Here is a 10,519-nt window from a genome sequence, read left to right as displayed (position 1 = left end):
GAGATTTGCACCATAGGCTGGCTGATTTCTTTTTTTTTTTTTTTTTTTTTTTTTTATTGAAAAGTTTTAAAATACAATTTTCCTTTGAAAAACCCCCCTTCCCCCTCCCTCCTCCCCTCCCTACCTCCCCCCTATCTCCCCCCCTCCCCCTCTCCCTCCTCCCTCCCCTGCCTCCCACCCCTCTACTTCCCCTCCTCCCCCCCTCCCCCCCCCCCCGACTTCCCAGAGCAAAATACAAGGTATATATCTAAAAAGCAATCATAAACAATCATATACTAACAATTATAAACTCTAAAATCCATCACTCTCTAGCTTATATAGAGTAAACCAATCCTTAACAATACTAAATATGTATAAAGAACTAAAATAAAAGAAAACTAGCATCATTCCCATCTATGTTCTTCCACAATTCACTATTACCTAGACATATTCTCACTTACACATCACAAGCACCTATCCCTATTAACCTCTCTAGCCAAAATAGGCTATAATAGATGGTTCTTACACAAATTAACCCGCATTAACCCACAAAATTTTCTTCCTCTTCCTCTGTAGTAAATTGTCCATTAATTCCAAATTGAACATTCTGTTACCATAGATATCATCCCAAAACTCTTAAAAACACAGCTACCACTTGACTATAAGTATATTGTGGAAGTTCCATAGATTTCTACTGGTCTTATTTTTTAATCTTTTTTGAGCGTTTTAAGGCAGCACGCGTCACCCTCTGTTCTCTAGGATCATCCAAAAGAGTTGCAGCTTGATCTCCTCCTGTACCCTTCTCGTCTATCTGTCCATCTTCATCCTCTTGATGTTCTCCTTCTCCAGATCCCTCTGCAGCTTCCAGAAGTGTTGATGGGGTTGCTTTTAAAACATTGTTGTAAAAATCATGCGCTTGCTTCACAGTACCCAAACAGTACCTTTTGCCATCATACATGAAGCTCAACCCAGCTGGGATCTCCCATCTGAACCTTATATCTCTTTGCTTGAGCTCTTGCACAAGAAATATAAAGTCCTTCCTTCTCTTTAAAATCTTTGGAGGAATTTCTTTTAGAACCAAAACTTCTTGACCAGCAATCACAACTTTAGTATCATAGGCAGCTTGTATAACTTCATCTCTAATTTCCCTTTTTACAAAATAAACCACCACATCTCTAGGCAACTTTCTCTGCTTAGCAATCCAGGAATTCACACGAAACACTTTGTCCATGCCTTGTTTTATTTCAGATGCTGGATGGTTCAATACCCCCTCAAAAGCCTCAGAAACCAGCTGCTTTAAATCTTCCTTAATATTCTCTTTTAGGCCTCTAATTCTAACAGCAAACTGCATCTGGTAAAATTGAGCCAAACTCTGTTCGCTATCCATTTTGTCTTTTAAATCTTCAATTTCCAATACTTTTGCTTCTAATATAGCATTCTTTTGAGTCAAGTCTTCCACTTGATCATCCAGCACCTCCACACATTTAGCTACTTTATGCACTGAGGACAAAATGTCTACCTTCATCTCTCTAAGTTTCTGCTCCATCCTTTCTTCCATTCTCTGCTCCAATTTCTCCAATTTCTCCTCCATCTGTGCAAATTTAACACCCATTGACTCCAAAATTAACTGGGTATGTTTTTCAAGATCCTTCGATGTCAATACATCAGGAGAATGCAACGCCTGCAGTAATGATTGTTGTTGCACCGGAGAATTTCCAGCACTCCGAAAAGTTCTAGGGGGAGGTTTAGCCGCCATCTTTTACTTACAATTGTGACGCACTTTCACTTTAAGTTTTAAGCATAGTCCATCAAGCTTGAGAGTAAAATAAAATAATCCTCTTCATCTCTTCACCTTTTCCTCTTGTACCGCTCTGCCTGCTCCTTTAAATCATAGTCCTTTCTTCAGGCAGGGATGGTTCGCAGACGCCTGGCTCTGCTCCAGGAAGTTCGGAGCAGAGACGACGGCCAGCTGGGAGCAACCCAGGCTTCGGGGGAGTTCGATCCTTCAGCCGCCCAAGCTCAAAGCTCAGGCGGCCTCGGAGAACTCTACCCCTACCTGGGGCCTCACCCCCTCCTCTTCTCCCGAGGAGGGGGCTTCAATTTCGCCCGAACAGCTGATCGGCGCTGTTTCGGGCGAAAAAACAAACAGCTGAGCCGCGGGCAGCCAGGGGAGGCTGTCTTCGGCGCCGCGCCGCCAGCGGAAGTCAGGCTGGCTGATTTCTTGCTTTGCCAGCACACTACGCCTTGTACAGCAATGGGCAAGAGCCCAGCAGAGCTTTGCTGTTCAAGAAGGCTCATCACGAAACTGGACAGGTTGCATCCTGACCAGGTGGCAGCAGACACCACACGCCTAAAGGCTCCAAGGGGGTTGCAAGTGGGTGATGGGGTGTGGGCCTGGAACTATGGGCATGGGAACTTGTGGGTGCCAGGTAAAATTGTCAAAATCTTGGGCCCTCTTTCGTATCAGGTGGCTCTGGATGAGGGTGTGTGAGTCATTCGCCTCCATATTGATCAGCTGCGGAAGCGTTTTGCAGAATGGCCACAAAGCGAGGACCTCATGACGGGTCTGCTCCTAGAGCCAGAAACCGGCAACATAACAGAGCAGTTGACACGCTCTGAGGACTCATGCAGTCAGTACAACTGGGAGGTGGTCATAGATGGACACAGTCCAGGAGTGCAACATGGGTCTTCTGACGGGGAAAGTCAACCCGAACAAGGCAGCAACTGTGCTAACGCTGCTACTTCGTTGGACTTTGGTTTGGGCCGACCTGGAATGGCCAGCCAAAGGGACTCAAGTCAATCCGACTCTCATGAACCCAGGAGTCCTGGTCTACCCAGCCCAGCGGGTAAGCTGGTGGACCGGAAGCTGCCTGAATCCCCTAGGCGGTCTGCAAGGTCACGCAGACCACCACATTTGCAAGACTTTATTCTTAAATAATATTGTCTGTACATTCTAGGGGGGAGGGGTGTAATGTATTGGGATTTACTTGAACTGTTTTCATGTGTCTTTTGAATGCTGCTTAAGGTTGCTCAATTGGTGTGTCTGTGTAACGGTCACTGACTAGCCAGATTCTCCATCTCCAAGAAGATCACTGTATGATTTGGGGCAGGAATGGGTTCCTTTAAACCTATTGGCTGCCGCCTAGTGGCCAACCATATAAGTAACTGTGCAGAAGCCTCTGTTTCAGTTCTGTTCCTGTTTGCCTCAATAAAGCAATGTTCTCGTTTGCAACCTCTCGTCTCGCTTACTGCCTCCAAAGAACTCATTACACAACAGTAGTTGTGCTCTGGGTGTTACTGTAAGGACCCACTTCAACTAACCACCCAAGAAAGCAGAACTCTTGAAACAGGCATTGTCTCAAAAGGATACTTTTATTAGGGGTCAGTGACAGTAGGGAAGTCAAGGTGAGATCTGGGGAAAATCGTGCGCAAACGGTATAGTTAAGCAAGCAATATTCCTCCTCCCACCAAAGACATACAGTAATGTCCATTTGAAATTCTGCCAATCCACAGGTGGAATGATATGCGGCTAACTGGCACAGTTGGCACGCATCTCAACGTCTCCAGCTTTTGTTTCTCTGTAACCGTCTCCCTGATAAGGGAGATGCATTCCTTTCACAAAGATAGAGGCAGGAGAGGGAAAGTAGAAAGCGAAAGTTATCCCAAGCACCCACTCCCCCCAGTAGAAAGGCAGGCCCCCAAAGTAGAATATATATGCAGGGGAAATGATAAGGGTTTGGGGACCTGACATATGGCCCTCATAGAAGAATGGGAAATCCACCTAGAAAACAGAAAGGGAAAGGGAACAACAACACAAAAAGTCAATGAGGTTTATTGGGATATTTAGAATGGAACCATTGTAAAAGCTTAGGGGCTCTAACCTGTCTTATTCACCCACTCATTCTGGGCAGAAGGGAGGTTCTTCCATGCAACAAAATACTGAGTCACCCCATGGTGTGTACGACAGTCTAAAATGTCTTTGATTTCAAAGTGTTGTTCTCCCTCAACCATGATAGGAGGTGGCACTGGGGGTGCAGGAGGTCTGAGATTGGAGGTAACCTCTGGTTTGAGCAAACTGCAATGGAAAACAGGGTGGATTTTCCGTAGATTCTTTGGCAAGTGTAGCTCAACAGTTACAGGATTGATGATGCGTTTAACTGGGAAAGGTCCTATAAACTTAGGACCTAATTTCTTTGAAGGTTGCAGGGACTGTAAATACTTTGTAGAAAGGAACACCCTGTCTCCCACTTGATATGGTTTTTGTTCTACTCTTCATTTATCAGCTTGGGCTTTATAAGCCTCCCTGGCCTCATCCAGGGCTTTCCTGACCACTGGCCAGGTGTTTTGCAATTGTTTAATCCACTCTTGCAAGGAGGAGAACTCAGGTTCTTTGGTGGGGAGTTCAGACATGGCAACAAAGGTTTGGCTGTTTGCTACTTGAAATGCAGTAAACCCAGTACTTGAGTATACAGCATTATTGTAAGCAACCTCAGCAAATGGTAGCAGGTCGGCCCAGTTGTCTTGTTGATAATTAATAAAACATCTCAGGTATTGTTCTAGAACTGAGTTAAGTCTCTTTGTCCCCCCATTCGTTTGAGTATGATGGAAAGATGATAGCCCTTGACTAGAACCCATCAAGTCCAGAAAAGCCTTCCAGAACTTAGAAGTGAATTGAACCCCCCGGTCTGAAATTATACATTGTGGAGCCCCATGAAATTGATACATATTCTGCACAAAGAGTTTAGCTAAAGTTTTTGCAGTTGGAATGTTGGGGCATGGAATGAAATCAACTTGTCTGGAGAATAAATCCGTTACAACCCACATCACAGTGTTTCTACCACTTTCGGGTAATTCCACAATGAAATCCATAGAAATTTCTCTCTAGGGTGCTGATGGACTGGCTACCGGCTGCAGCAGTCCTGGAGATTTCCCTTGCCGCCTTTTGGCTGTGGGGCATGTGGGGCAGCTAGCCACATAGCTTTCTATGTCCTTTTTCTTAGAGCCAGGAGATGGGGGGAGTGGGAAACCCCAATCGTCACCCCCTCAAATCCAACGGGGAGATAAGGATCTGTGCCGACTACAAGTGCTTGGTGAACCGCGCCCTGAACTCGCACGCTTACCCGGTCCCCACGGTCAGCCACGTTCTCGCTTCCCTCCAAGGCGGCGCCATCTTTGCAAGGCTCGATCTTGCGCAGGCGTACCAGCAACTCACGGTTACTAGGGCAACAGCTGACATTCAAACCATAGTAACACACAGGGGAGCATTCCGGGTGAACAGGCTGCAGTTTGGGGTCAGCGTTGCTCCTGGCATTTTCCAGGAAGTTATAGAGAAGACACTCAGGGGCATCCCAGGAGTCTGCCCCTATTTTGATGAAATCCTGATTGCAGGAGCATCAGCAGAAGAGCTGGCAGGTAGGCTCAGGGAGGTACTGTCCAGGCTGCGTACAGCTGGCCTCAAACTCAAGAGGGAGAAATGCAGCATAGGTGTTCCCTCCACAGAATTCTTGGGATTCAGGGTAGATGCCAGGGGAATCCACCCCACAGAGTCCAAGGTGAGGGCCATCAAACTAGCACCCACACCCAAGAACAAGGCAGAGCTACAGGCATTCCTGGGCCTGCTGAACTTCTACCACGCATTCCTTCCACACAAGGCAGCCATAGAAGAGCCACTCCACAGGCTACTGGAGAAGCAGGCAGCATGGGTCTGGACCCCCGCCCATGACCAAAGCTTCAGGGCTTTAAAAGCGCTACTGTCGGATAAGTCCACAGTAACCCATTTCATCGAGACAAAGCCCATATGCATCGCATGCGATGCATCCCCTTACGGTGTGGGTGCAGTACTCAGTCACCTCGAGCCCAATGGGGCGCAAATTCCCATAGCCTACTATTCCAGGACGCTGTCTGGAGCAGAAAGAAACTACGCCCAAATTGACAGGGAAGCCCTGGCAATCGTGGCAGGAATCAAAAAATTCCACGATTATCTGTATGGCAGGGAGTTCACCGTCTACACGGACCACAAACCACTCCTAGGTCTGTTCACAACGGACAGGCAGACGCCCCAAATTCTGTCCCCCAGAATGCTCTGGTGGTCCATCTTCCTTGCAGCCTACAATTGCAAGCTGGTACACAAGCCAGGGAAAGAGATGGGCCACGCAGACGGCCTAAGTAGGCTACCCATTGACACCCCCGAACCAGATCCGGCACCAGCAACACAGATCCTAGCCCTGCAGGAGCTACCGGTATGCCCACTACATGCCAGGGACATTGCCAGCAACACAGCCACCGACAACATCATGAGCAGGGTACACTCATGGGTTTGCACAGGGTGGCAGGACAAGTCCCCGGGGCCCGAGTTCCAGGCCTATTTCACCAGGCGCAATGAGCTCTCCACACACAGGGGTTGCCTCCTCTGGGGAAGCAGGGTCATCATTCCCACCGCAGTCCGGGGCAAGGTATTGGACTCCTTACATGAGGGACACCCGGGGATGGTTAGGATGAAGGCACTGGCCAGAAGCTACCTCTGGTGGCCAGGGCTGGACAAGGACATTGAGGAACGGGTCAAGGCCTGTTACACGTGCCAGAGATCCAGGCCAGAGATGCCACACGCACCCGTACACAGGTGGGAGGCCACAAACACACCCTGGTCCCACATCCACATTGACTATGCAGGGCCTTTTCAGGGCCAACTGTTCTTAGTAGTAGTGGACAGCCACTCCAAGTGGCTGGAGGTAGTCCCTGTTCCCAACATGACCTCGGCTAGGACAATCCAGGTGCTCAGAGCTCTCTTTGCCACACACGACCTCCCCGATGTAATTGTGTCTGATAACGGGCCTCAGTTTACCGCTAATGATTAACAGGCGTTCTTGAAGGCGAATTGGATTAGGCACGCCACCTCCGCGCCCTTTCATCCATCGACTAACGGGCAAGCTGAACGGATGGTAAGGACGACCAAGGACGCATCATCAGCAGGGACTGGCATCACAGACTGGCCAAATTCCTACTTGCCCAACACACTACACCGTGCGTTGCTACTGGGAAGAGCCCAGCTGTTGTGATTCAGGGTCAGCCTGTGGGTTCGGCAGTTGGGTCGGACGACTCAGAGGAGGAGGAGGGGGGTGTTGAAGACCTTGCTGAGGGGGTTGAAGATCTTGCTGATGAGAGCCCTCAGCCAGGCCCCTCCCACTTGGTCACCACGGAGACCCAGCTGTGTGAGCCTGACAGCGTGGATGAAGATTACCCACAGCTGGCCCTGTTGAAGGACGCCCGACACAGGAGGCAGTCAATTAGGAGTAAACAGAGGAAGGCAATGGGGCTTCTCGGAAGGAGGCAGAGAGAAGCCACGCCCTGAACTCTATATAAGGGGAATGTGTGGGGAGGGCTGGTTTGCTGAAGGCAACCGCTTGGATAGTTCATGTTTCTTAAAGCTCCTGTTTCTTGGTTTGTCTTGTTCCGTTTGTTTTTGTGGTAATAAATTTGGCAGGCGTAATTCCAGCCTCTTGCTTTCTTGTAAAAGGGGTTGTCCCTGCCTTTTCTGCAGGGCCGGTAGCAGGCTGGTACAGAACAGTTTGCCTTCAGCCTCCCACCCCTTACTAATATTATGGAGCAGCTACGTGCTGAGAATGCCCAGCTCACCCAGCAACTCACTTTGCTGGCAGCTCAGGTGGCTCAACTGCAAGCTCAGGTTCATGCTGCACCCCCACCATCACCCCCACCCAGGAGAAAATGCCAAGTTGCGATGCCGGATAAATTTACAGGCACTCCAGAACTGTTTCCTGCTTTCCTGGGACAATGCCAGCTCTTTATCAGCGTGAGAGCAGCTGATTTCCCCACTGACCGGGATAAGGTGGGGTTTGTGTTAAGCCTTCTTTCGGGTGATGCAGCTCATTGGGGCACGCCTCTGCTGGCTCAACCTAGCCCATTGTTGGACAAATTTGTGGGGTTTTGTGATCATATGCGTCTGATGTATGAGGACCCTATAAAGACGCAGACTGCTACTTGATGCCTGAAAGCTCTGAGGCAGGGTCAACGCCCCCTACAGGGCTATATCAGCAATTTTCGGCTGCTTAGCCAGGATTCCGCCTGGAATGAGGCTGCGCTTGTGGATGCCTTCCAGGATGGATTGTCGGAGGAGATGTTGGATGAGCTGGCCCGTGTGGATATTCCCTCAGACCTGAATGGGCTGATCCATCTCTGCCTGCGGATCGATGCTCGGTTGCAGCAGCGAAGGAGTCGCCGTGCCACCCCACAGACCCCTGCAGCCCCTGTTGTGCGTGAGCCCCCAGTTCAAAGGGAGGAGCCAATGGAGCTGGGTGCCGCCAGGTCTCGTCTATCGGTGACTGAAATGAACAGACGACGATCGGGGGGGTTGTGTTTTTACTGTGGGGACCCTGGGCATTTGGCTGCATTTTGCCCAAAGAAGTGACAGCGGGCATCAGTGACCGAGTCTGCCCCGAGAAAGTCCCCTACTTTTCTGTCGGGAAACGCCCCGAGCCCGATCTAGACGGTGTGATAGATCGGGCGTCCCACAACAACACTGAGCGACGTCTTTCCGATGCTGCCTGTGGACCTCCACGGCATCTGATATTGGAGGCACGTCTGATCCTTCCTGGCAAGCCAGAGGGGATTCCAGTCCATGCCTTAATTGACTCTGGGGCCACCACAAATTTTATGGACTCAGCATTTGTGGCCAAATGGGCTGTTCCCCAGTGCCCGGTGGATCCGCCCATGTTAGTGGAGACTATCGATGGTCGAGTGCTCCTGTCTGGGCCAATTACGGCCGCCACGCAACCATTATGTATGGCCATCAGTTCCCATGTGGAGGCCATCCAGTTCTATATCACCTCAGATCTGCACTTCCCCGTGGTCTTGGGACTGGGGTGGCTCCGGGCGCATGACCCACAGATCTATTGGTCACAGAACCTGGTCACCTTCCCAAGCTTGCAGTGCGTGGACCACACCTGCCATATCTGTGCCGGCCAGGTGGAGGGTTCCCCAGGGGTTTCCTTGCCTCCCGAACTGTCCGACTTTGCTGATGTGTTCAGCAAGACAGAGGCGGATCAATTACCCCCGCAAAGGCCCTATGACTGCCCCATTGATTTAGTCCCTGATGCGCCTCTCCCAGTGGGGCGTTTGTACTCCATGTTGGACCCCGAGTTGGCTGCATTGTGGGACTTTCTGAGAAGAATTTGGCTCGCGGTTTCATCCAGCCCTCGTCCTCGCCAGTGTCTGCACCCGTGCTCTTCGTCAAAAAGAAGTCGGGCGAATTGCGGCTTTGCTGCGATTATAGGAAACTCAACGCCATCACGGTGCACAATCGTTACCCACTGCCCCTCATCCCCGAACTCTTGGACCGACTCCGGGAGGCTAAGATCTTCACGAAACTAGACCTGCGTGGAGCTTACAACCTCGTCAGGGTTCGGCCGGGTGATGAGTGGAAGACGGCGTTTGGTACTCGCTATGGACATTTTGAGTGCACGGTGATGCCTTTAGGCCTGACCAACGCCCCCGCTGTGTTTCAGCATTTCATGAATGACATTTTCCGGGATTTGTTGGATCAGTTTGTCGTGATCTACTTGGATGACATCCTGATCTACTCCCCGTCGCGTGAGGTGCACCATCAGCATCTCCATCAGGTCCTGCAGCGACTCCGAGAACATCGGCTGTTTGCCAAGTTGGAGAAGTGCCAGTTCTACCGGGTGACCATCGATTTCCTGGGTCACCGCATTTCTCCTGAGGGCATCGCCATGGAGCCGAGTAAGGTTGAGTCTTTGCAGAGTTGGCAACCCCCGCGTCGCGTGAAGGATGTTCAGCGACTTCTTGGATTTGCCAACTATTACCGAACTTTCATCCCTGGGTTTGCTGCCTTGACAGCCCCCCTCACCCGGCTCCTGCAGAAGAAGACTCGGTTCCAGTGGAACGCTCCAGAACAACGGGCTTTCCAGACTTTGAAGGAAGCCTTCATGAAGGAGCCCATCTTGAAGAATCTTGACCCGCAACGGCCGTTTGTTGTGGAGGTGGACGCCTCCGACATTGCCATTGGGGCGGTGTTACTCCAGGCAACGACGCCCAGCGGTACCCTCTTCCCTTGCGCGTACCATTCGCGAAAACTGAACCCTTCGGAGCGCAATTATACAATCTGGGAGAAGGAGCTGCTGGCCATCAAAGCGGCATTCGAGGCCTGGAGGCATCATCTGGAGGGAGCGCGGCATCAAATCGAGGTCCGGACGGACCATAAGAATTTGGAAAGCCTGCAGACCGCTCGGAATTTGAACCAACGCCAGATCCGGTGGTCTCTTTTCTTTGCGAGGTTTGACTTCCGGGTTCGGTACATACCTAGCGGGCACAATCAAACAGCGGATGCTCTGTCCAGGAAGCCCGAATATTCCCGAGTGGAAGACAAGCTTCTGCCCAGGACAGTGATCCCCGTCGAGTCTTTTGCTGCGGTACGGGAGCCGGTTGATATACGGGCTCGGATCCGGGAGGCACAGCAGCAGGAGGCGTGGGTGGCTCAGCGGAAGGAGGAGGTGGGGCCAGATTCTCC

This window comes from Vipera berus, assembly GCF_964194415.1.
Source record: "Vipera berus genome assembly, chromosome: W".
Lineage (NCBI taxonomy): Eukaryota > Metazoa > Chordata > Lepidosauria > Squamata > Viperidae > Vipera > Vipera berus.
This window is presented reverse-complemented; position numbering follows the sequence as displayed.